General features: G+C 38.5%; 1 pseudogene; it reads right to left on the minus strand.

Annotated features, from left to right (window-relative positions):
* Positions 1 to 627: 627 nt before the first annotated feature.
* Positions 628 to 27322, minus strand: part of LOC100357870 (ribosome biogenesis protein NSA2 homolog pseudogene) — a 38643-nt pseudogene continuing 11948 nt past the window's right edge.

Below are 27322 nucleotides of genomic sequence, written 5' to 3' on the forward strand. Positions count from 1 at the left end.
CTGTGTCACAGCACTGGCCCCAACACAAATTGATTCATTTAAGTGAAGCACAGTCTGTGGAGGAAATCAGTGGCAACTTCTTCTACAATATGGAACGTTGATATTGATTTAGCAATTATATTAAGCTAAGTGCTTTACAAACATTATCTCATTGAGTGCCCAAACATCTCAATGAGATAAGTAATAGGAATATTACTAAACCCACAATATTGAATTTATTCTAAGAATCATGAGATAACCTATAACAAAGCTCAGTTAGAAAACAGAGAAGCCAAGATTTAAAGCCAGATTATTTTTAAGTCATAAATCATAACCATTCCAGTGTTTCCATAACTAATTCCTTTAACTGAAGCACACAGTATTAATTATTATCTACATTTCACTCAACACCAAAAAAATTTTTGAAGAGTAAATAGAATATCACCAGGTTTGGTGTATATGCTAAATAAATTTCAGTATCCTTTTTATTTTTTTAAAGTGCATCTTTTTAATGTTTTTTACACCTTAAAATAATTCCCTTGCTGACTGCAGACATGAAGGCTGTTTGGCAGTATTCAGAAAAATCATAGTAATGACAGTTTTCCCACTTAGTCTGTAGTCTTCAATAATGATTAGAAGTTACTGCTGTCAAACAAGTAAGACTGCATTTATGCATCCATCATTTTCAGGATTGTGTGTAACCTGGGCATATTTCCCCCATATAACCTTGCCTCCTTGTGTCACAAGACCCAATTCACTCACATTCACCTCAATGACAGTACCTTTGGTAACTACACCCAAAGTTGTGTATAATGGGATGATGGATTCTTTTTTACACCAAGTATTGGCAGACAGAAGGTGGCTTTCAGTTCTGTATGTGTTACATGGGTCTTCTTAAAACGTAAGCCCACTGGTCCAATTTTCTTGTAAAGCCATCTCCAACAAAGCAGACTTTGGTAACCATCCTCTTCCATGCCTTCTTTTTTTCTTTTTCCTATGCAAATAACTTTTAATACTTCTGTTTCTCCTGGGGCATGAACTTTAGGAAGAGGGACTTCCCATTTTCCCGCCTTCTCTTTTCATTTTTGTTTAATCATATTGGAAAGTACTTTAGCTCAGGACTGTCCCTCTCTGTCCAGCAGATAGGCAGGCACTGCTCCCTTGGGAGTCTTTTCATCATTCTTTTGTTTGGTGTTTCTCTTCTCATGAAACTTGATAGTCTTTTTCATCTGTATTTTCTCAGCATGGCGCCGCTTATGGTAGAGCTTGGCCTTCAGACCAATCATCTTTTTCGCTTTCTTTGAACGTTCATGCGCCTCCAGACTTTCCTTTTTTCTCTTTTTCTCATGGTAATCCAAACGGTACCCATAGCGTTTATGGTGTAATTCAATATATTTATTTTGTGGCTTGGTGATGGCATTAGAACCGCCAGGTACAGACTCCTGGGTGCAAAGAAGTTCCCAACTTTCAGGGCTCAGAAACCCACGAGACAACTCCCGTCAGTATCCTTTTTTTTTACTTTTTTTTAATGAATATAAATTTCCAAAATACAGCTTATGGATTACAATGGCTTCCCCCCCATAACATCCCTCCCACCCGCAACCCTCCCTTTTCCCTCTCCCTCTCCCCTTCCATTCACATCAAGATTCATTTTCGATTCTCTTTATATACAGAAGATCAGTTTAGCATACATTAAGTAAAGATTTCAACAGTTTGCTCCCACACAGAAACACAAAGTGAAAAATACTGTTTGAGTACTAGTTATAGCATTAAATCTCAATGTACAGCACACTAAGGACAAAGATCCTACATGAGGAGTAAGTGCACAGTGACTCCTGTTGTTGACTTAACAAATTGACACTCTTGTTTATGGCCTCAGTAATCACCCCAGGATCTAGTCATTAGCTGCCAAGGCTATGGAAGCCTTTTGAGTTCTCCGACTCTTATCTTATTTAGACAAGGCCATGGTCAAAGTGGAAGTTCTCTCCTCCCTTCAGAGAAAGGTACCTCCTTCTTTGATGACCCGTTCTTTCCACTGGGATCTCACTCATGGAGATCTTTCATTTAAGTTCCCCCCCCCCCCCAGAGTGTCTTGGCATTCCATGCCTGAAATACTCTCATGGGCTTTTCAGCCAGATCCGCATGCCTTAAGGGCTGATTCTGAGGCCAGAGTGCTGTTTAGGACATCTGCCATTCTATGGGTCTGCTGTGTATCTCACTTCCTATGTTGGATCATTCTCTCCCTTTTTGATTCTATCAGCTAGTATTTGCAGACACTATTCTTGTTTATATGATCCCTTTGGTTCTTAGTCCTATCATTATGATCAATTGTGTACAGAAATTGATCACTGGGACTAGTGAGATGGCATTGGTACATGCCACCTTGATGGGATTGAATTGGAATCCCCTGGTATGTTTCTAACTCTACCGTTTGAGGTAAGTCAGCTTGAGCATGTCCCGAATTGCGCATCTCTTCCCTCTCTCATCCTTTTTAAATAAAACTTTAAGTCTCAAATTATTCAAAACATAGTTGTCTGATGAGTATCTAAGTAAAGGAAAAAATTATCTTACAATAATCATCATTAAGCCTACTTGAAGGTATATTATTATTGAACTACTTAACCACTACAATAGCTTTCTCATATGCGGTGTGGTTTATTACCATAATTACTTGAAATTTTACTACATGAGGGAAAGACCTGCTAAGAAAATTTTGAATTATAAATACAATAAAGAATAGTATTTATTTTATGAAGAAAATTCACAATAAATAAAGAATTGTTGCAGACAAAATCTTAAGTAAACCCACAGTGATGTTCTTTAATGATCATATTGGAAAATTTTTAAGCCATAACCATCTTTCCAGTGTTTTCTAGAAAAACTTCTGAAGTGGCTTCTTTCACCATCACATGATGACTTCTCAGAGAGATGCAAAGCTCCATTTATTTTTCAAGCAGTTATCGAGCATGTAAATATGCCAGGCACTGTGTTAGATGCTGATGAAACGTGATGGATATGATTGGCATAATGTTTTGCATGTTTCCAGAGAATTTACCATTTGAACAAGATCTTTCTATCTGAACAAGAGGTCATTCCTTCCAGCCTTTCTTTTCCATGAATCACAAAACTTTCTGTGGGCTAGTGTTGTGGAGTACCGAATAAAGCTGCTGCCTGCAACGCCAGCATCCCACATGGGCTCCAGTTCACATGGCTGCTCTATTTCCAGTCCAGCTCCTTGCTAACAGATGGGGAAAAGCATTAAAAATGGCCCAATTCTGCCCCCAGCATGGGAGACCCAGATGAAGCTCCTGGCTCCTGGTTTGAGCCCTGCCAGGTGCTGGCCCTTACAGCCATCTCTGCGTAAACCAGCAGATGGAAGATGGATCTCTTTCCATCTCTCTTTCTCTCTCTCTCTCTCTCTCTCACCTCTCTCTCTGCTGCTCTCTCTCTCTGAAACTCTGACTTTCAAACACATAAATCAATCTTTAAAAAAATGTCAGAAACTATCTACCCAAAATGTTAACTAACATAGAAGAAGCAAGCCTCCCTTTAACTGACCCTGAACTGCAAAGCCAGGCAAGAAGGTTGTCAGATGATCCGATAGTCTGCTTAAATGAATCACTTGATTTGACTCAGCCTTCCGAGTGAGTCATTCTTACTGTAACAAGTCATTCTATAATGTCATATTTCTTAATTTGCTCAAACTTTATAATAATACCACTACCTTTCAATTTAAATTGTTTGAGGACACAGAATTGAGTCAAATTGTCCAGAGAAAGAAGTTAGTCATTTAAAGCAGCTACTTCAACTTTTCCAGGCTCTCAAGATACTCGTCATAAGTATTCCTCTTCTTTTTTTCCTCACTCTTTGCTTGGTCAACCTTTTCTGCACCTGTAGTTTCAGCAGTAATACCCTGGAGATGACTCCTTCTTTCGAAGAACTCGCTCTTTATTTTTCTCCTGAGCATGGTGGTGGTTGCATGCAAAAGCAGCTTGAGTCAGAAGAAAACTGAACCTGAACCTACCTTCTAATAGCTTGGAAGCTTTGTGGTGATGTGGTGATGTGGCCCCAGAAAAGCAAGGCACAGGCATGTTTTAATGGTTACAGACAGAGCAAAGTCAAGCAAACTGAAAGCAGGCATTAGTAGGAAACCAGGAAGAGCTGGCAAGACAAACAACTCAACAAGCTAAAAAGATGCACTAAGCTTGTCAGTACTGGAGGCAGAAACAAATTAGGGATGACTCCTAATGAATATAATTGCCCACTTTCCTTTCTTCCATGAGCAGTTAAATTCGTTTTTTTAAAGATTTTATTTATTTCTTTGAGAGGTAGGGTTACAGACAGTGAGAGGGAGAGACAGAGAGAAAGATCTTCCATCCCCTGTTTTACTCCCCAAATGGTCACAATGACTGGAGCTGGGCTGATCCAAAGCCAGGAGCCAGGAGCTTCCTCCAGGTCTCCCACATGGTTGCAGGGACCCAAGAGCTTGGGCCATCTTCTACTGCTTTCCCAGGCCATTAGCAGAAAGCTGGATCAGAGGAGGAGCAGCCAGGACTAGACCTGGTGCTCATATGGGATGCTGGCACCACAGGCAGAGGATTAACCTACTGTGCCACAGCACTGGCTCCCTACAGTTCAATTCTAAAGTCACTTCTGGAGACATAGCAATATGGTTTTTGCTCAAAACTCAAGTAGGGAGAACAATCAGGTGGAATGGAGATAGGGTGGGTAAATCTTCTAGACTGGAGGAAGATTCAGAGTGAGATTTCAAAGCTCAAGCAAGGTTTCAGAGATATATCTTGATTCCTACGTCTTCATCTAATCAATACATTTGTCAGTCATAGCATAGTGTTGACTGAATGGCTTCAACTGTTCTGAATCTTCCTCCTCAGTCCTATTAAAGTCTGACACCATGGAGGGCCATGGAGTCTTTCTCAGGAGGCAGCAGAGAATAAAAGTGAGCTGTGTAATTCTGAAATCTGTGCTCTTCATTCTACACTAACGCTGAATTTCCAGCACAAGAGAGGGAGTAAAGGACTTAAGAACAGGACCGGCTCAAATGCACTATTCCTGTCCCTGGAAATGGCTTTCTTTTTCTGCCTCATTTAACTGCTATCACTCTCAGTTCAAGTGTTTCTTTTTTTTTAAAGATTTATTTTATTTATTTGAAAGACAGAAGTACAGAGAGGTAGAGTGGTGCAGTGGGTTAAAGCCCTGGCCTAAAGCACCAGCATCCCATAAGGGCACTGGTTCTAGTCCCAGCTGCTCCACTTCTGATCCAGCTCTCTGCTATGGCCTGGGAAAGCAGTAGAAGATGGCCCAAGTCCTTGGGCGCCTGCACCCACATGGGAGACCTGGAAGAAGTTCCTGGCTCCTGGCTTTGGATTGGCACAACTCCAGCCATTGCAGCCATTTGAGGAGTGAACCAGCAGATGGAAGACCTCTCTCTCTCTCTCTCTCTCTCTCTCTCTCTCTCTCTTCCCCCCACCTCTCTGTAACTCTGCCTTTCAAATAAATAAATCTTTTATTAAAAAGATTGATTTGTTTATTTGAAAGTAAGAGTTACAGAGAGGGAGAGGCAGAGGCAGCAAGAGAGAGAGAAAAGAGAGAGGTCTTCCATCCACTGGTTCACTCCCAAATGGCCACAATGGCCAGGGCTGGGCCAGGAGAAGCCAGGAGCTAGGGGTTTCATCTGGGTCTTCCTTATGGCTGCAGGAGTCCAAGTATTTGGGCCATCTTCTTCTGCTGTCCCAGGCACATTAGCAGGGAGCTGCATTGGAAGTGGATCAGCCAAGACTGAAACCAGTGCCCATAAGGGATGCTGGTGCTGCAGGCTGCGGCTTTACCTACTACGCCACAGCGCCATCTCCCATGATGTTTTCATATATGAATATGTTGTGGAATGGCTAAATCAACTTATTTAACATAATGATTCTCTCACATACTCATCATTATTTTATGGTGAGAACACATTAAAATCTCTTTTAGCGATTTTCAAGTACCTGCTATTTTGTCATTAACTACCATCAACATGATGTACAGCATACTTCTTGAAGTTATTCATCCTAACTGAAATTGTGTGTTCTTTGACCAACACTTTCCCAGTCCTCCAAACTCCAGCCCCTAGTAACAAAGGAAGATCTGTCTTAAATCCCATCCTAGGGCCCTCAATGACCAAAATACCTCAGGATATATAGACACCTTGAGCAATTTGATGTTGCAACATGGACAATCTGCCAAGCAAAGTTCAGTTTCTATGTGAGCACAGGAGATATAATAATGCCATAAACAAACATGATTAGGTATAGGCAGAATCTATACAATTTCAAGAAACTTGTCCTTATCCCAAAGGACTTCACAGAAGTATATTTGTGTAATTCCAGTGACTGTCAATGTGCTAAATCTGTGATCAAACTTCGTTGCACCACTTTCCATTGTTTGAATTTAATTCTTGGGTTCTAATTCTTACTCTACTATTAAACAGGGGTGGAGAAACTTTTTTCTACCAAAGGCCATTTGTATATTTGTAACGTCAATTGTAAGCCATACAAAATTATCAACTTAAAAATTAGCCTGCTATAGATTTGTTGAATCTTAAGTTCCACCTTTGGGTACCTTGGCAGGGCCAGACCAACTGATTTCAAGGGCATTAGATGTCCCATAGGCTAGACATTCTACATCCTTGATTTAGGAGGTTATATGTTTCAAAGATTTCATTTCTTCTTTTGTATTATGCATAGCTTGTACTAGAAGATCTCTAAGGTGACTTTCAGTTTGCTATGCAAGATATATGACTGCAATTCCCATTTGCCTCACAAGTATTTACTTATGCCAGTGCATGAACCAGTTTTTGAATGATGAGGACAAATCAATTTTACATAACATCTTTAGTCACAGGGTCATAGCATCTTGGAATCAGTAAAGTTTAATGACCATCTCATTCAACCGTGAATTCTGGGACTGAGTTCCAGTGGCAGCTAAGAAACTACCTTAAGGTTGCCAGATTTATGTAAGGGGAAGGACAAGAATATGACAAAGCCAAGTTCAAGACATGAGTTAGAGTTAGATAAAAGTTATATAGGCAGTCTGAGTACTGATCTTTTTAGGGTTATGGGACAACTGAACATGCATAAAGAGAAGATGGCATTGGAGAAGACAAGGGATGATTATTGCTAGAATTAAAATCTAGAGGAGAAGGATATGGTTAACCATGGAAAGAAAAGAGAAATTCCTTTCTTGGAAAATCACAATAATTAAAAACAGTAACTAAAACAACAGAAACTAGTCCTTCTAACTTGCACACTTGCTTCATGCAAAGTTCCATGCTCTTTATGTATATGTGATCCTCACATCAAGGTTGTTTGGTAGATATTGTCATTGTCTCTATTTGAAAGGAAAAAAAATGTATGAACAGAGCTAGTAAGCAACGTGCCTAAAGCCACACATGCCTAAGAGCCTGGAGAGCTGAGATGTTCATTTCAACTGAGAGTTCCTGCTCTTAACCACTTCCATAAAGAAGAAAGTGCATTTAACTTCAGAAATGAAGAGAGCAGATACGCAGAACATGCTCTTCTGATGGCCTTAGTGTTCTGAGTAAAAGAAAACATCATCTGCTCGGCTAAAGGTCAAGGATGAGGCTGGAGATTGAGAAAATGAGGAGTGGTTTACAAAAGTCTTATAAAACTGGAAAAAAGGACCCTGTTGTAGATGAAAAAAAAATTGCTAAGCATCATTAGTGGCCCAAGTGAGTTTGGAATACTTGTATTGGTAATGACACCATCGGTGTGGTTATGCAACTTTCTTGAGCACTTCTCAGAAACTCAGAAGCATGAAGCAAGAAAACAAATCATTAATCTATAGCTGGGGACTGGGAAAGGGAGTTGGACAGACAGTAAATGTCTTAAAGGATTGAAGATGATCACTGAGAATTTAGTTGAAATAATTGATCACTGGGTCCAGGCCAAATTGGAAAGTAAGCCACACTAATGAATATATATTGAGTCAAATGACAAGAATGAAAGACACTTTCTTTTCAATACACAGGAACTTTTGACATTTGTCTTAGGCATTTTATTTTTGACTTTTATATAAAGCAAGAATAAGCTACCTTACATTTTATCCTTCAGTTTAAAATCACATATATCTAATAAATATTAAGTTCATTTTATTAAGAATAAAGAATTATGGAACTAGTCCCAAATCTGTACTAATGAACTTTGTAACCAACTCAGTAGCTCAGCCACCTTGTGTTTCAGTTTGTGCCTTGATTTATAAAAAAGAAAGTTGATTTAATTATTAATCTATGCTTTATTTCTTCCCTTTATTCCATGATAGAAAGAAAATTGCAGAAAACCCTATGCTAGCTTTCCAGAATCAACACAATTGAAAACACTGTCCTGAATATATATTCAAACATTTTTTAAACCAAAGAGTTGCATATCCTTCAATATCAACCTCATAGTTCCAACAACTAGAGACTGAAATGTTCTACAAAATACAATGTCATTAGCTCCTCAACGTCACCACTTTCAGGGTCTCAATAGTCTTTTTTTTTTTTTTTTTTTTTTTTTTTTTTTTTGACAGGCAGAGTGAACAGTGAGAGAAAGAGACAGAGAGAAAGGTCTTCTTTTGCCGTTGGTTCACCCTCCAATGGCCGCCGCGGCCAGCGCACTGCAACCAGCACACGGTGCTGATCCAATGGCAGGAGTCAGGTGCTTCTCCTGGTCTCCCATGGGGTGCAGGGCCCAAGCACTTGGGCCATCCTCCACTGCATTCCTGGGCCACAGCAGAGAGCTGGCCTGGAAGAGGGGCAACAGGACAGAATCCAGAACCCCGACCGGGACTAGAACCCGGTGTGCTGGCGCCACAGGCAGAGGATTAGCCTATTGAGCCACAGCGCCGGCCTCAATAGTCTTTTTTAAAAAATATTTATTTATTTGAAAGTCAGAGTTACACAGAGAGAGAAGGAGAGGCAGAGAGAGTGGGGTCTTCCAACTGCTGATTCACTCCCCCAGATGGCCACAATGGCGGGAGGTAAGCTGATCGAAAGCCAGGAGCTTCTTCCAGGTCTCCTATGTAGGTGCTGGGGCCCAAGGACTTAGGTCATCTTCTACTGCTTTCCCAGGCCGTAGCAGAGAGCTGGATTGGAAGTGGAGCAGCTGGGACTCAAAGCAGTGCCCATATGGTATGCCGACCCTGCAGGTGGCAGCTTTATCTGCTACTCCACAGTGCCAGCCCCTCAATAATCTTAAAATGAAATGACAGGACTGGCAGTTTGGTCTAGTAGTTAAGATAACTACTTCCCACATTAGAGTGCCTGGATTCAATACACTTTGGTATAGTAGGTTAAGCCTCTGCCTGCCTCACCAGCAGCCCATATGGGTGCCAGCTCCAGTCCTTACTGCTCCTCTTCCTATCCAGCTCCCTATTAATGTGCCTGAGAAAGCAGTGGAGGATGCCCCTGCACCCACGTGGGAGACCCAGAAGAAGCTCTTGCCTCCTGGCTTTGGTCTGGCCCAACACTGGTCATTGCAGCCATTTGGGGTATAAACCAGTGGATGGAAAACCTCTCTGTCTCTCTGTCTCCCTCCCTCTCTCTCTGTCTCTCTCTCTCTCTCTGTCTCTCTGGAACTCTGCCTCTCAAATAAATAAATAAATCTTTAAAATAAAAAGTACTGGTCTCTGGCTCCTAACTCCAGATTCCTGTTAGCACAGACCCTGGGAGGTAGTGGTGATGGCTCAGGTTGTGAGGTTCCTGCCACTTATGTGGGAGACCTAGATTGAGTCCCTGTCTCTTAGCTTCAACATCATCCCAGCCCCAGCCATCAAGGACATTTGGGGAGTCAACCAGTTAGTGAGAGAACTTTCCCTCTCTGTCTTCAAATATATATATATATATATATATATATATATATGAGACAATCCATGTAGTAGCTTTTAAAATATTCTGCAGTTTCAAAGTAGACTAGGTAACAGTGTCGGCACCATGCCCAAAGAGTTTGTATTTATTTTATTTTTTTCAATTATTTACCTGCAATGACTTGCCTTTTTTTCTGTATCTTCTTCTCTCCTTTATGTCATATGTTTCTTATCATCCAGAACTACAATTTACTAACCAATATTTACTAAACGTTTTCTGAATTCAGAAGTATGTTAAACTTGGAATTAATTGATTCCTTAAGGAAGGTGCTCATTGAGTCTATAGATTCCTGGTTTGTGCTGGATCAAAGAGGGAGAACATACCCCCTGGGATACACACTTAAAGACCTTTCACATCCCTCATAGTTGTGTGGATAACACCTAGTATACTTGGTAGAGCACATGCACTAAAGCTAGGTATACCTGACTTCAAATCTTAATTTTGTTGCTTTCTAGTGGTGATAAACCTAACTGAGTTGCTTTACTGGTGAAATATGGGACAATTTTCCCTGATTATTAGAGATTCAGGTTTCTTATCCACTGCAATAGAGAGAGTTTGATTCTTTATGGTGTTAAACCAAAAGGATTAAATAGATAATGTATATTCTAAAATGTGTACCAACTACCAGAAAATAAATACTGTTCCCTCACCAATCCTTCATGAAAGCAGTGATAGAATATAATATCTATAAGCTGAAGATTTACAGAAAAGGAGTTGACAGAGCTCTTAAAGGGAGGGCTGGGATCATAACCAGACAAAGCTTCAGCACAGACTGTGCTGCCTCTAGTGGACTGCCCATGGAATTATTTCACTATTTCACAACGGATTAAAATGTTGGGAGGTGAAATGGATTTTACAATGAGAAAAAAAAAAGTATTTCTAACAGGAAAAGATTATCAATTGATTTATTTAATCAACAAGTGTTCATGAAGTTCCTAATATGTGCCAAAGACTGTCATTCACATTGAAGATTTAAGATACAGACATAGTTCTGCTCTCAGAAAGGCCTCCAGAAAATCACGCTGGCATTCCCATTCATACATTTCTAACAACTGTCAGGAGTCCCAGCTTGGGAACTCAAGTTATGTTCACTTATGAATATAGAAGTGTTTAGGATTCATTTGTGTATGAAGGATTAGGTTGACTCAACAGAAGTCTCTTTACATTAGGGAAGCAAGGAGCCTTGTAAGAGGAAAATTCATCTGAGTTGCCAGTACATCTGGTCCAGGGACGCTGACTCAAGGTTGGAGAAATTGTCATCTTGAGTTTATAGCTGAGTTTATTTTTTATCCTCAGAGCAGAGTCCAAAACTTAAAGTCAAAGGAAAAAAGACATTTAAAAAGAGCAATTGATAAAATAAAAGAAATTATCTCACTGAGCTCTCCTTGGGATATTTTGAGGGAAAGAAAGTACCACTGAATTCAAAAGTTTTGAGGGGGAAAACTCTCTTGACTTCCTTGTACAAATGTAGATTCAACACCTAGCCCAGTTTCTAGCACACAGTGTCTCATAAACAGAATTGAAACATGAATATTGAGTTCCTTCCTTTATGTTTTGTCAGCAAAAAAAAAAAAAAAGTATAGCACAGTCTCTATCATTGAGAGGTTAGATAAAAAACACTTTTTAAAAGTGTTTTTGAAAATAGTGATAGAATCACAAAGCTGGGAGAAATTCATTTATTTGGTGGGTTTAGTGTGGACTTTAAGAGACAAATTTACAGATGAGGAATGAAGGGTGAGAAGATCATGACAGATGGGGCTTCCAGATCTTGAAAATTTTGAAAAAATGGGAGCAATAATACCTTAATAATGGATACTGATGAAAAAGACCTCCTTCTTGTTGGTGGAATGAAATGAAAAACATATTGTGATTGATATAAGTCACTTTTAATGTTTTCTCCCACTGTCCTGATGCAGTATTTGTCATTCCATTACTATATAAATATTCTAAAATTTTGAACATACTAGGCACCATATAACCCTCCCTAAAACACGTTACACATGTTGAACCAAGTCAATTGCTTCCCAATTCTCTTTCCTTTGGAAAAGGCTCTTTTCTAGGAAGTGTTTTCATCACTCAGGACGGTAAGCACTTCTGCATCCCCTTAACATTGTCTCCAGTAAAATCTCTATGAATGGGTAGGTGAGGGTCACCTGTTTCTTCATGGAACAGTCCTAGCAACGTTGTTAGCACAACTGACTCAAAAATAAAAGAGAACTGGAGGCAAGCTAAGCAAAAAAATATAGGGAGGAAGAGTGGCAGAGAGAAAAAGAGGAAGGAACCATGGGAGAAGGAGGTGGCAAAAGGACAAAAGAGAAAGAAAGGGAGAGTTAAGGATGATGCAAAGGGGAAGAAGGGAACAGAGGGCAGGAGTAATGGAAGAAGGAAGAGAAAATAAGTGAAAGGAAGAGATAGAGATGGAGAGAGAAGAGGGAGAGGGGTTAAAAAGGAGAGAGAGAAGATAAGAGAGAAGATTGAAAGAGAGAAGGGGGACCGGTGCCATGGCTCAATAGCCTAATCCTCTGCCTGCAAAATATTTTGCAAAATATAATCCCGGTGGGGGTACTGGATTCTGTCCCGGTTGCCCCTCTTCCAGTCCAGCTCTCTTCTGTGGCCCAGGAGTGCAGTGGAGGATGGCCCAAGTCCTTGGGCCCTGCACGCATGTGGAAGACCAGGAGAAGCACCTGGCTCCAGGATTCGGATCGGCGTGGTGCACCAGCCACAGCGGCCATTGGAAGGTGAACCAACAGTAAAGGAAGACCTTTCTCTCTGTCTCTCTCTCTCACTGCCCACTCTGCCTGTCAAAAAAGAAGAAGAAGAAGAAGAAGAAGAAGAAGAAGAAGAAGAAGAAGAAGAAGAAGAAAGAGAGAAGGGAAAGAGAAAGGAACAAAAAGATAGAACAGAGAAAAGGAGAGAATATGAATGAAAAGAGAGAAAGAGAAAATAGAGTTAACCTGATGAGGACTGGTAGAGCTGCCTTTTGTGAGCAATTTCAGTTTAATAGAAAACAGAGGATTTGGGAATTCATTTACTAGGAAAATTCAGTGCTATTCTAGTATTACACACTTCCCCTGTCATTATATCATATTTTAGTAAATTTAAATTTTTGAACACATTCTCAATATTAACATATTTCACTTTTGGTAATATGCTAACCTTTCTTTGTCTTATATTTTCTTATTACATCTCCTTAGGAGAAATATCAATTTCTATTTCAAGAATTTTACAGAAAAGATTTTTGTCAGATTAATTTGGGAGTAAATTTTTTTCTTCTTGTACCTTGTTTCAACAACTTTTCAGAGTTCACACTGGAATTTTATAAAATTTGAACATTTTTGGAGAGCTCTGTCTATACCAGAGAATCTATCTAATGGATGTGGCCGGTCTTTTTCTATGTATGGTTGATAATTATGAACTAAAAACTATCCACAGACCTCAAAGAGATGATAGTGAACTAACATTTCATTGCAAAATATAACTGTTCCTTTACTAAACTATTAAACAGAAATATTCTCCGAAATCCGGGACATTCTGCTATATTTCATTTAAAATCTACTTCAACACTATGAGAAACAATGACTTGATCAGCCTTTGTCCTGACTGTCGAGGAACAACTTAATACTTTATTCCTTTCAGTATTTTTTTGTTCTACTTAATACCATTGGTTGAACTCTTTAATTAACACACGATTATTCTTAGGTGTTTAAATTTAACTGAAAGTGATCCTTGTTAAATATAAGAGTGGGTATAATAGAGGGAGGAGGTGTACAGTTCAGCACATGCTCAATCGGACCTACCCCTAACGGTAGAGTTAGAAACGTGCCAGGGATTCCAATACAATCCCATCAAGGTGGCATGTACCAATGCCATCTCACTAGTCAAAGTGATCAGTTTCAGTTCATAATTGATCATAATGATAGGATTAAGTGTCAAAGGGATCACATAAACAAGACTAATGTCTGCAAATACTAACTGATAGAACTAAAAAGGAGGGAACAATCCAACATAGGAAGTGGGATACACAGCAGACTCATAGAATGGCAAATGTCCTAAATAGCACTCTGGCCTCTGAATCAGCCCTTAAGGCATTCGGATCTGGCTAAAAAGCCCATAAGAGCACTTCAGGCATGGAAAGCCAAAACAATGTGGCAAAAAAAAAAAATGACCTAAATGAAAGATCTTTGTGAGCGAGATCCTCGCGGAAAGAATGGGCCATCATAGAAGGCAGTACCTTTCTCACTTTGATTATGGCCTTGTCTAAGTAAGATGGGAGCTGGCAAACTCAAGAGGCTTCCATAGCCTTGGCAGCTCATGACAAGAGCCTCGGGTGATTACTGACATCAAAAATAAACGTGTCAATTGTTAAATCAACAACAGGAGTCACTGTGCACTTACTCCCCATGTAGGATCTCTATCCTTAATGTGTTGTACTATGTGAATTAACAGTATAACTAGTAGTCAAGCAATACTTTATACTTTGTGTTTCTATGTGGGTGCAGTCTATTGAAATCTTTACTTAGTATATACTAAATTGATCTTCTGTATATAAAGAGAATTGAAAATGAATCTTGATGAAGAATGGGATGGGAGAGGGAGTGGGAGATGGGATGGTTGCAGGTGGGAGGGAGGTTATGGGGGAAAAAAGCCGCTATAATCCAAAAGTTGTACTTTGGAAATTTATATTTATTCAATAAAAGTTAAAAAATAAAATAAAATAAAATCTACTTCAAAGCTAATGCACAACTTTACTCGTAAATATTTAGGAATTAAAATTAGAGAGTTTGTTAAACATTGTAAGTTTTAAAAAAAGACTCAACTCAGAGCAACTTACTTCAATTTAATTTAAAAAACTCAAATATTATTTATCTATCAAATAATGATCAAATTTTTAATTTTGACCAGGGTAGATATTTAAAACTTCACATTATGGGGGCTCATGTTTTGGCCTATCAGGTAAAGCAGCTGCTTGCAATACTGGCATCCCATTTGGGCACCAATTTGTATCCTGGCTGCACCACTTCCAAACCAACTCCCTGCTAATGCGCCTGAGAAAAGCAGCAGAAGATGGCCCATGTGTCTGGGCTCCTGCACCCACATGAGAGACCTGTATGAAGCTCCTGGCTTTGTCTTGGCCCCAGCCTGGCTGTTGCAGCCATTTGGAAAGTTAGCCAGCAGATTGGAGATAACTTTCTCACTCTCTCTCTGTAACTCTGACTTACAAATAAAGAAATTAGTCTTTAATTTTTTTTTTACCTTTTCATGTTGTTTTAAGGTCTACCTTAGGGAATATCAGATGTTCTATTTTCATGTATATTTTCTTTTTTTTCTTTTTTTTTAACTTTTATTTAATGAATGTAAATTTCCAATGTACAGCTTATGGATTACAATGGCTTCCCCCCCATAACTTCCCTCCCACCCGCAACCTTCCCCTCTCCCGCTCCCTCTCCCTTTCCATTCACATCAAGATTCATTTTCAATTCTCTTTATATAGAGATGATCAATTTATTGTATATTAAGTAAAGATTTCAACAGTTTGCACCCACATAGAAACACAAATTGAAACATATGTTTGAGTACTAGTTATAGCATTAAATCACAATGTATAGCACATTAAGGACAGAGATCCCACATGAGGAGCAAGTGCACAGTGACTCTTGTTGTTGACCCAACAAATTGACACTCTAGTTTATAGCGCCAGTAACCACCCTAGGCTCCTGTCATCAGTTGCCAAGGCTATGGAAGCCTTCCAAGTTTGCCGACTCTGATCATATTTAGACAAGGTCATAAAAGACAGGGTGAGAATAGTAACCAATGATCCTAAGAGTGGCATTAACCAGGTCTGAACAATTATACAGCATTAAGTGGGGAAGAGGACCATCAGTACACACAGGTTGGGAGTAGAGCCATTGGTGGTAGAGTAGAGGTTATGATTACAAAGGAATGAGGCCCAAGTGCACTAGACAGGGTCTAGAACAAAGGACAGAGTCATTATTAGAGGAGCTAAGAAAGGTGCTGTCTACGCTGCAACTAAGTTTTCTGATTGAGAGGCAAATAGAACCTGACAGAAGGGGATTGATAATCTGTTGGGCTTTAGGCCTTGTAAGTTAAGAGGCCCAGACCTATCTATCTCTTCACATGGGGTACATCCTAAGGGAGGTGTGAACATCCTGGGGGAAGGCACCCTATTGACTTTCATTACTTAACTGGCCTGGGAGAGGAGAGCTGGCCAGGTAAAGGCAGGTGGCATCTCTACAAGAAATTTACAGTTCTGCCTGCAATGTTGCTGACCGTGCTTGGCCGTCCCCTAAGCTGCGGTGGTCACTTTGGAAGTTGGGCTGAGTGAAGAGCTTTTCAGCTTAAAGCCAATAATATCTGTGGCTCTGACCTGGGCATCCTTCAACTCCAGGTCCATTTCCAGTGATCCAACTCTTGGCAGAGCTGCCAGGGCTCTTCACAAGCTGACTTCTGCTGAAGCCCAGGCTTACCACATTGAAAGCCACTGCAGTGGACGGGCCTGTTGGGTCTCCTTGAGGGCAGATCACTGCACAGATCAGCCATAGGCCTGCCACCCATTGCTTCTGATGCCTACCTTTCTTTTCCTCCTGGTTTTTGTTAAAGCAGACCAGAGAGTGCAAGTCAAGGGAGTGCCCAAGTCCCACCTCTAATCTTCGGTGGCCTAAACTACAAGTCTATAGTCACAGGCATGTTCTGTAGTAGTTTTTCTAAGGTAGACAATGCCCATGAGGAAAATTATATTCTCACTTTAAAACTTTCTTTCCCTTTAGTCTGAAAGGGAGGTTTTTTCTACTTACTGTTTACCTCGCTGATGGCGAAGTAAAGCTAGCTATGAAATTATAATTTAAGCTCTTATTTTGGCTATGCTATTAGAGAAAAATGTTAGCCATCTCTTTTATAAGGTCTAAAGATTAAATTGTGCATCCTACAGAGTCCTTCATAATAGAATTAGTTTCCTACCTTGAAGAGAATAGAGAAATGAAAGAACAAGTTGGGCTTAGAATAGAGAAATGAGGGAGCAAGTCCTAGATCACTTGCTTACAGTAGCAATATCACATGAATACTTAACAAACAGTTTCAACCATTAGATAACAACTTAAGAAAACATTTACCAGAAGGTCCAATGCCTTCTATAAATTTTAAGAATCATGTGTTTGGGAACACTTCTTAAATATCTAACATGGTGTAGTTTGTTTAACCAGTAAACTTAAGCACAAACATATAAAATGTTTTTAGTTTCTTTCTACCAGCAAGTATAAAACATATGATACAGAGATTCAGGTCACACAAATTAAAACATATCTTTGATTAATTTTAGCAGCTTAAATTTATGGAAAATCATATCTAAAAGCCAATTAAAATAAAACTCTTAATAAAATTTTACCATGTGGACATACAATATGTACACACATATAACATAACATAATAGACCAATATAGCAATTTTAATAATAGCTTTTAAAATCTTTAGCTCTTTTTGTAAATTGCCAATTGATTTGAATTGCTTTTTGTTTTTAGTAACCTCAGTTAACCACACTTTCTCTCAGATGGTACTGTCAATACATTATTGGCTTCATCTGTTTACAGAGCCATCCCAAAGTACTGAATACAATAGAAGTGGCTGGAAAAAGTTCATAGGAACCTATAGGAGGACAGCTAAACACAGAACCAACAACGCTTTAGTTTTATGAGCAGCAGATCATATATAACTGTGGATGACAAAAGACTTTAAGTTGCCATGTTTAAAATTATAAACTCATCAACCAACAAGAGGCACTTGCTTACTTCACAGTATTTTTGAAAACACCTGTAGGATTTTACAAGTTTTTAACCCTTTAGGCCTCTAGGGCTTTCTCGTTAAGATAATTATCATGTCTAGTAACACAAGATCATTAGACTTTTTAATTCTCAAACATTTGTATTAATAGCATTTTCCATTATAGAAACTTAAAATTTAGTACCACGTCACATCTTGACAGTACTTCTAACATAATCCAAATAGCCTGATTAGTTGGTGTCTCTATAAGATGAGAGACATAGGTCCTTCGATTTTTTCAGTTGGGCCCAAACTGGAAAAACCAAAGTCCAAGATTTACTGGAAATTTTAGAGTCCAGATTGTTTGAAACTTTGATTTTTTGAATGCCTGCCAAGAATGCCAAGAAGGCTCAAAATCCAAAATATCTGGTTGAAATAAGATTCCTTAAAATCATGACATAATATAGACCAAATTTGATCATTGTTACAAGGTGATTATTCAAATCTTTGAAAATAAACTGTATATAGTTGAATCTCAAAAAATATAATGCTAGTGAAAAGTACTAGTCACAAAAGATCACATATTGTATGATCACATTTCTTCTAAATGCCTAGAGCAGACAAATCTATAGAAAAGGAAAATAAATTCATGGTTTCCTAGGGCTGGGGCAGTGAAGACAGGGAGTGAGGGGGTGTGGAAGAGTGGTTGCCAATGAATACAAGACTTTTTTTGTTCATAATGAAATGTTCCAATAAGATTAAGGAGATGTTGCACACCCTAAAAATATACTAAAGCTATTTAATTATACTGTTTAATTATACTATTTAATTATACTCTAAACTGACAAACCTTATAGTACATAAATCATATTCAATAATACCAGATTTATTTTTTAGTTTTATGAAATATATTTCATCATTTTATTGTATAAGTTTTTATTCACCATAATTGTACATATTTGGGGCTACAGTGTGAGACTTTAATACATGTCCACAATGTGTACTGGTCAAATCAGGACAATTATAATACTGTTTTTAAAAAGTTAATATTATATGACCTTCACAAATAAGAAAAGTGGGCTAATACTCTTTAAAGAAGGACTTGGCTATACTTCCAAAATTTACACTGCTAATCTCTTTATCCTTACTCAAAAGGAACTCTGGTTGAGAATAAATCATTAGTGAAATAATAATCCTATACTAAGATGTAACTAGACATTGGCTCCATTTTGGCACTAAAATCCTGGAGATTTCAAATGTCAATGTGGTCCACCAGTGAAAGGAGGGTCTTCCCTCTCTCAAGTGATTAACAGAATTTGGGCCTGGGATTTATCATTTACGAGGTATTGTGAGTCCAGAGTTCCCAAACCCACGCTATGGTTATTTCTCCAGTTTGAGGAATGCATAGGTGGAATAGAAATCATAAGAAACTTGTAGAATCCTACCATTAGCTGCCTTCACCATAGATTGAGTACTATTATAAGGAAAACCCAAATTAAAGCCTAAGAAAGAATACCATATTTCTAATGTACTTAAAGGAGATTAATTACATCATAAAATATTTGAAGAGCACACAGAGAATAAATCACATCACATCTTCACTTAACTCACCTAACTTGACCTGGACAGAATATAGGTGGACCTCAGAAAATGACAGTGGATTTTCATTTTCTCAGGTTTAATCAGGTAATAATTCTAAACACAACTGCCATTCCAGATGTTGTGTCTTAACTGAAGTAATTCAACTATCTTCTCTTATACAGCTATAGATGTTTTTATCCCTATATCTGTTAGTAAGACTATAAGAATCAGTGTTCTTTCAGTTGGCAGGGCTAGCAATTTGCCTTCTTAGTTCTACCTTGGAAGAGAAATAATTAGAAAAAAAAAATCTATGGAAGGAAATTTTGGGATTGCATAGACTATTCTCCAGCATGGCAGAGGGTATATAAATATTTGTGTCCCCAAAGAGCAACTGCAGCAGAAGAAAATCTTAGCAGTTAGATGAGCCAGATGACACATTCTGTGAATCTCAAGCAATTTCTTCCCACAATGGAAACATGAACAAAGGAATGAAGGTTTTTGAGTTCTACAGTATGGATTTTCACTCACCAAAGCACAGATGCAAAAGCTGTAGAAATGCCACACTGCTCTCTCAATACGCTTTCTATTTATTTAACTGAATGCCACAAACTAGGTAATTTATAAAGAAAGAAGGTTCATTCAGTGCATCCTTCTGGAGGGTCAGTCACAGGTCTGAATCTGGTGAGGGCCTCATTGCTGGTCGGAGGAAGGAAAGGCGGACTCTGCAGAGTCCCAGTGTGGCACAGGGATCACATGCTGAGACAGGCAAGCAGCTTGCTAACTAGGGTTTCTCTTCCTCTCCTTATAAACCGTTAGTTCAGTCATGGCAGTCCCACCCTGCTATGACCTCATTTAATTCTGATTACCTCCCAAAGGCCCAACTCAAATTCCATTAACATATGGCTTTGGGGATTAGGTTTCAATGTGAGTTTTGGAGGGGACAAATACACAGACCTTAGCACCTGCGAACAGAGAGAACAATACTGACCTTCCAGCATGTCACCATTGCCCAGAAAAGCGAATGCACACGTGGTATCACAGTTTACTACCTTGGACTGATTCTACCAAGGAAAGGTCAGAACTTCATTCTCACAGGAACAGGCTAACTATAAATTTACTTCAGTCCTCAGTGATTTTGCCAATAGATGTTACAGAGTTAAGAAAGTTAAAGAGTTAAAGAAAGTTAAGCACCATCATCGTATTCTACCCTTCATTGCTTCAGATTAGAGAATTCATTGCACAGTAAATGAATTATGCCAATAGATTCATGTTCACAGCATTTAACATCCATACCCTTTTCACCTTCTCTCTGAAACCTCTGGCCTAATATAGCTGTGGAGTGGTTTTGTGAAGATGTAGTTATGGGACAAGCTAGATGGCAGCACTTAATGCTTCACAAGTGATGTCATTCGGGATGCAGTATTTTCTTAACTCACTAAGCAGCATATGATCATATTTTTCCCATAATCATGACTCATAAGTCTGAAATTCAAGGATAAAATTGGAAATGATTCCTCTAACTATTATCTCTAGTGACCCACTAACAAAAGTTTGTTTTTTATTCTTGCAGTTTTGCTGCTTTAGAGATCTGAGTCACCCAAAAGGGGTTGTGCTTCTGTCAAGGAAGACATCAATGGTTCCAGTGAAGTGGAGACTGAAACTGCCACCTGACCACTTTTTGTTCCTCACACAAGCAAAACAACAGAAAATAAAGATAAGTGGGGTGATTGATCCTGACTTGTGCAGAGAAATTTGGTGTACTACTACCCAATGGGAGCTGGAAGGAATATGTCTAAAAATGCATGATTTCCTTTGGAATGCATCTTGGTAGTTCAGGTCCTATGATTAAAGTCAGCAGAAAACTACAACTCAATGGAAGTAGGGCTGCTAATGGTCCAGACCCTTCAACTCTGAAGATCTAGGTCACCCCAACAAATAAAGAACCAGGATCACCTGAAGTGTTATAAGCTTTCTTTGTTTTTATTTTTCCTTGTTCTCAATTCCCTAGTACTAAACAAGAGATGTGTTAAAAAGAGTAATTTTATATTTCTGTATTTAAGATGCAAAATATTGAAAAAGTGTGTAGTTCACACATAAGATGGGTGAAGATAGAAAGATAAAGTTTGGATGTGTGTATACCCTGCTAGGGAGAAAGAAGAATGACCACATTGTGTTAACTGGAAGAATGGTTTTGTTATTCAATTTATTTGAATGCTAAAAGGCATATGGATAAATGGCAATGTGCTTGTAGTTTTGTCAATTTGGTTAAACTGCAAATTCTGTTTTTCAGAATCCTCTGCCCAACACAGTGAACAAAAGGGAACTTGTATAAGAATCAGAAGGTAGAAGCAGAGTAGGAGCCATTACTTTCAGAAGTTAAAGTACGGATGGGGAAATGCTCGACCTGTAACTCACCCTTATCTATTTCCAGCTTGTCTTCCAAACTACTGATCCTGCTGACCAATAGCATTCCCAGGTCCAACACCAGAATCTTGGCTGTGGACATACAAATAAAAGTGGACCTCTCCACAAGCTCCCACTTTGAGATCCTACTTTGACCGCTGGATATACTCAGCCTCTCGGGTCTTCTGTAAGCTGTGACTTCTCTCACTCTGATGCTTCAGAAGCAGTGTTAGGGACTTGTTCTGCGATGTTCTACCACCATCTTTCAGATCCTCACTTAGCTGTCCCAAGTCTCGCCTGAAGTCTAATTCATAAATTAAATTCCTCATTCCCATATGTTCATGTAGTTTGGCTTCCCTGATGAACCCTGACTCTTCTCTAACTGATGCAGTTTGTAGCCACAGGAGCCTAATTGTTCATAAGCACTTCCAGGAAATATGTTAGATGGTACAGGGACCTATCTGTTCAGCTCTAAACAAGCTATTCCAGCTGTGTGTTCATTAACATGTTTAGAAATATTTTAAAATCCATATCCATGTTATCACACTTATCTCCACTCATGTAAGAAGGTGTCCCCTCAAACCACCACCATCTTTGAAGAGAGAACCATTTTTGTCCAGTACCTAATGCCACTGGATGATTCATGTCTGGAATGTTATATGAGGTAAATCTGGGTATACTGTTTGATTGACTTTTCATTAGCATTCCAAATTCAGGAGGTTAGGTTGACTCATTTGGTTTAAATCTTCTACATTTATCAACTCCAATTAGAAGCTTAGTGATGGTAATGCCTAAAAAAACTCTTAAAGTCAATTAATTTAGCTCAAGTATAAATTTCATGAGCTGTATTTTATATAGCACAACCACTATCACCTGAAAAATGAGATAATGGTAATTGATTTATTATATTTTATACTTGATATTTTGAAGTGCTGAAATCCAAAATCATTTCTGGAGGTCTCTAAATTAACTTACACCAAGTCAATAACAATTTATATGATTTGGAATAAATACTAATTAGAGTGCATATATGATTTTGTCTTGTTTCTTTTAAAGTATTGTTATGAAATGGAAACTATGAATGTTAATAGTTGGAAGTCAACACAAAGTGTATCTCTAAAACAAGCATTTCTGATAAGAGTATCCCACAAGTCAGTATACCCATGGCTCCTTTCTCTTCTCAAGACTTGTAGCAATGACAGGGCAGTTACAGAAGCCAAGGTAAGTAAAAAAAAAAAAAAAAAAAGAGGGCTGGTTTATATTCATCTGACATTCAGGAAACAGAAAACAATGCAATATAAAAGGTCCGGGTGGACAGACAGTGCCATCTGCTCAGGTGCAGACAAGCTGGATTGATTGAATGAACAACATTTTTACATTGATCACAGACCCATGTACAACGTCAGGGTGACCTGGGATATAGTCAAACCCCCCAAAAGTGGAAAAAGCCAGTGAGGCTTCATTTGAGATGATCTGAGGATGTATTTCCAGAATACAAAAGGAGTTTGCAATCCAGAGCAGCAAAATCCCCTTTAGGAAGATGGCATTATGGGTTAACTCAAAAGAGAGGCAAGAAAAGAGGTTGCTGTTTTCAAAATTCAAAAGGGAAACGAAATGGAAAGTATGATAGATTTAAGTGATTTGGGATTTTATCTTCACAGAAAGCATTTGTCCTTCTTATTTGCCATCTGAAGACTGAGGAAGAAAAAGGAAGAAGCTGTAGGAAGTTCTACTGGGCTAGCCTGGGCTGGTCAGGAAGGAAACTGATATTCCAAAACTCATGCTAATCATTCTTGCCTCTGCTCATATTCAAGTCTGAGGAAGCTTTTCTGGATGCTAACTATACCATAGAGCTGTCTCACTACAAACATTTCCAACTTGAGATTTCAGTGTGCATTTATTTAGGGTCTATTTGTTTGCAACTTTCCACATCTCACTAAATTGAACTTCAATAGAAGGTTAAAGATCTGGTTGGTGGGAACTTGTTAGGGTCTTGGCCTACATCAATACCCATGTGAAGGAAGAAAGTGTTGTAAGGTCACAACCCTTGAGAAGACAGTAAGAATCTTCTCAGGTTTTCTCTCCTATTCCCGGCTTTAGGTCAAAGCATAAGTCATCACACTACTCACACTAAAGCAATCAACAGGCAAATGTTGAATGATCAGAGGATTTAAATTTGAGGTGCTGTCCTTCAGAATAGCCTAGATAATAACTCTGGGACATATAGACTAGCAATTGCTACATTAATTTTCAGTGTGATATTTCTGGAGGAACTATCAAATTAATTACATCATAAAGGACTTCAAGGATGCACAGATGGTGAGTTCCATTACATTTTCATTCAACCTGTACAGAAAACAGATGAACCTCAGAAAATGGTAGTAGATTTTCATAAACTTAACAATGTTGTGACTCCAAATCCAACTGCTGGTCCATATATTATTTCTTTAGTGAAACAAAGCAATACTTTGCCTAATATGCAGCTACCAACCCACTCGAGTGATTTCTTTTCTCTAAACTTTTTAGTGAAGGCCATGAGAAGTGATTTTCTTTCACTGCTAAGACCAGAAATAACACCTTTATGGTCTTACTTTGGAAGAAACAAAATTGGAATATCTATGAAAGGCACGTCTGAGGATTATATACAGAGATGTCTCCAAACATGCACAGAGTGTGTGAATATCCGTGTCTCTGAATGCACACCAAAGAGCAATCTGAGTAGAGGAGAATCTTAATGACCAGATGACCAGGACAAACACTCCTATGGATCTCAGACAATCTCTTTTCCAACTGGCAAACAAAAAAAAAAAAGTGGATGTGCCTTTGTTGTTCCACGCTTATGTGAGTCTTTTCCCCATTCCAACCCCATCAGTATTGCCCAAGATACAGCACTATATTGTCAACATTTTCAAAAACCTAGCATTTTATTTTAGAAAACTTCACTGCATATCTTTCATGCACCATTTATTTATGCTTCTATCTTTCTTGTGGCTTTCTGGCTGGTCTCTTTGGGTTTTCTCTTTTCTGATTTCTTGAATTGAATGCTAATCTTTTCCTTTTTTGACCTATCTTATTCCTACTGGCTCTAGTTAAAGCTATAAATCTCCCTCTAAGTTAGTACTTCTTCACTGCTTCATTGAGATTGCTAGACACAAATCTTAACGTGTAGTTTTTTCATTGTCATTGAGTTCTGGGTATTTCTTAATTTCCTCTATGACTTGCTTTTCAATTCAAGAATCGTTTTGTAATACATTATGTAGTTCCCAAATATATGGTGGGCTTTGGGGCATTTCTGTTTTTGTTTTTGCCTTTATGAGCTTCACTTTTGCTAATGATTTCTAAATAACAAATTGGAATCAGAGAACATAGCTATTATTATTCTTTTAAGATTTATTGAAATTTCCTTTATGGTCTAATAAAAGCTATATTTTTGTAACAGTTCTTGATTGCCCAAGAATACATACTCCAGCTTCTTGTGTTTATACTTTGCAAAATATTTACTAGAATAAGCTAATAAATTGTAGTCTCGGGGGATTTAAATAGATTTTCTCTTTTTATTGTTAATATCTTGGTTTCTGTTTCTGATATTTTATTTTATTTATTTGAAATTCAGAGTCACAGAGAGAGGAGATACAGAGATCTACCATCTGCTGGTTTACTCTCCAAAAGGCCACAATGGCCAGGACTGGGTAAGGCTGGAGCCAGCAGCCAAGAGCTTCTTTCAGGTCTCCCACATGGGTGCAGGGGCCCAAGCACTTGGGCCATCTTCCGCTGCTTTCCAGGCACAGTAGCAGGGAGTTGGATTGGAAGTGGAGCATCAGAGACCCAAACCGGTATCCATATGGGATACTGGCTCTGCAGACAGTGACTTAACCTGTTACACCACAGCACTGACCCCTGATATCTTAGTTTCTTTTTCTTTATTTAAGGTATACAAATTTCATGTGTTTCCTACATAGAGATTCAGGAACACAGGGATACTTCCCACTCTACCCTTCCTCCTGTCCAAGATATCTTAGTTTCTAAGAGGAGTGTGTTAAAATCTCCACCTCTTGTGGCTGGCGCTATGGCATAGGGGGTAAAGCAACTGCCTGCAGTGCTGGCATCCCATATGGGCCCCAGTTCAAATCCCAGCTGTTCCACGTCCAACCCAGCTCCCTGCTATGGCCTGGTAAAGCAGTAGAAGATAGCCCAAGTCCTTGAGCCCCTGCACCCACATGTGAGACCTGGAAGAAGCTCTTAACTCCTGGTTTTGGATGGGCGCAGCTCCGGCCATTGCAGCCATCTAGGAAGTGAACCAGCAAATGGAAGACTTCTCTCTCTCTCTCTCTCCCTCTCTCTCGCTCTCTCTCTCTCTGCTTCTGCCTCTCTATAACTCTGCCTTTCAAATAAATAAATAAAAATCTCCACCTCTAATTGTTGATTTATCTGCTTCTCTAAAGCTCTATCATGTGTTGCTTTTTACATTCTATTTTGGAATTTAAAGTACATACAGTTATGTACATACACATAAATTTTATTTTTATATATGCATGTATTTAATTTGCTTTCCCTATTACCTGTTCATAATGTACTTTTTAAGAATATGGTGTGTGTTGCCCTAAGTTCTACTTTGTCAATTATTAAATAACTTATACCAGATTTATTCTGACTTATGGTTAGCCAGTCTATTTTTTCATTTTTTATTCTCAAATTCTTTGTGTCTTTTAGGTGTTTCTGATGTAGATAATATATTCTTGCTTGTTTGATTTTCGTTTTTCAGTTTTCTAAAACATTTTATTGGACACAGTATATATATATCATGAAATGCGCATGAGTTTTTGGTTCTCTGATCACACTCATAAACAACACCCAAATTAAGAACAAAACATTACCAGTACTACAAGAGTCCTTACTATCTGCCATTCTCCTTTTTTTTTAATGTGGGAAAGAAAAGTTACTGTTATTTACGTGGTATGAGTCAGTGAAGCAACATTTATAACTATATACCAAATGATGTGACATCCACAGAATTTTTATAATATCTCAACATATTAACTACCACAAATAAGATAAAATTTGTGATATTTATCTTTTTGGGTCTGGCTTATTTCACTTAGCATAATTATTTTCATTTCCATCTATTTTGTTGCAAATGTCATGATTGCATTCTTTTTTATGGCTGAATAATAGTCTATGATACATGTATACCACATTTTCTTTATTTAATCATCAGCTGATGGGCATCTAAGATGATTCCATATTTCAACTATTATGAATTGAACCTCTATTTTTAAAAAAATGGATGTGTAAATAACTCTTTTTATATGCTGATTTCATTTCCTTTGGGTATATTCCTAAGAATGGTTCATATGGTAGACCTTTTTTTAGTTTACTGAGGAATATCCTTACTGTTTTCCAAAACAGTTACACCAATTTGCATTCCTACCATTGTGCTGGAGTACCTTTTCCCCTACATCTTCACCAGCATTTCTTATTTTTTGATTTTTGGTTAATAGCCATTCTTACTGGTGTGAGGTGATACCTCATTGTGTTTTATATTTGCATTTCCCTGATGGCTAGTGATCCAGAAAATTTTTTGTGTGTCTGTTGTCCATTTGCATTTACTCCTTTGAAAAATGACTTTTCAAATCTTTTGCCCATTTTGTAAAGATTTACTTATTTATTTGA

This window comes from Oryctolagus cuniculus, chromosome 7 (assembly GCF_051225735.1).
Source record: "Oryctolagus cuniculus isolate XC-2025 breed Fujian yellow rabbit chromosome 7, ASM5122573v1, whole genome shotgun sequence".
NCBI lineage: Eukaryota > Metazoa > Chordata > Mammalia > Lagomorpha > Leporidae > Oryctolagus > Oryctolagus cuniculus.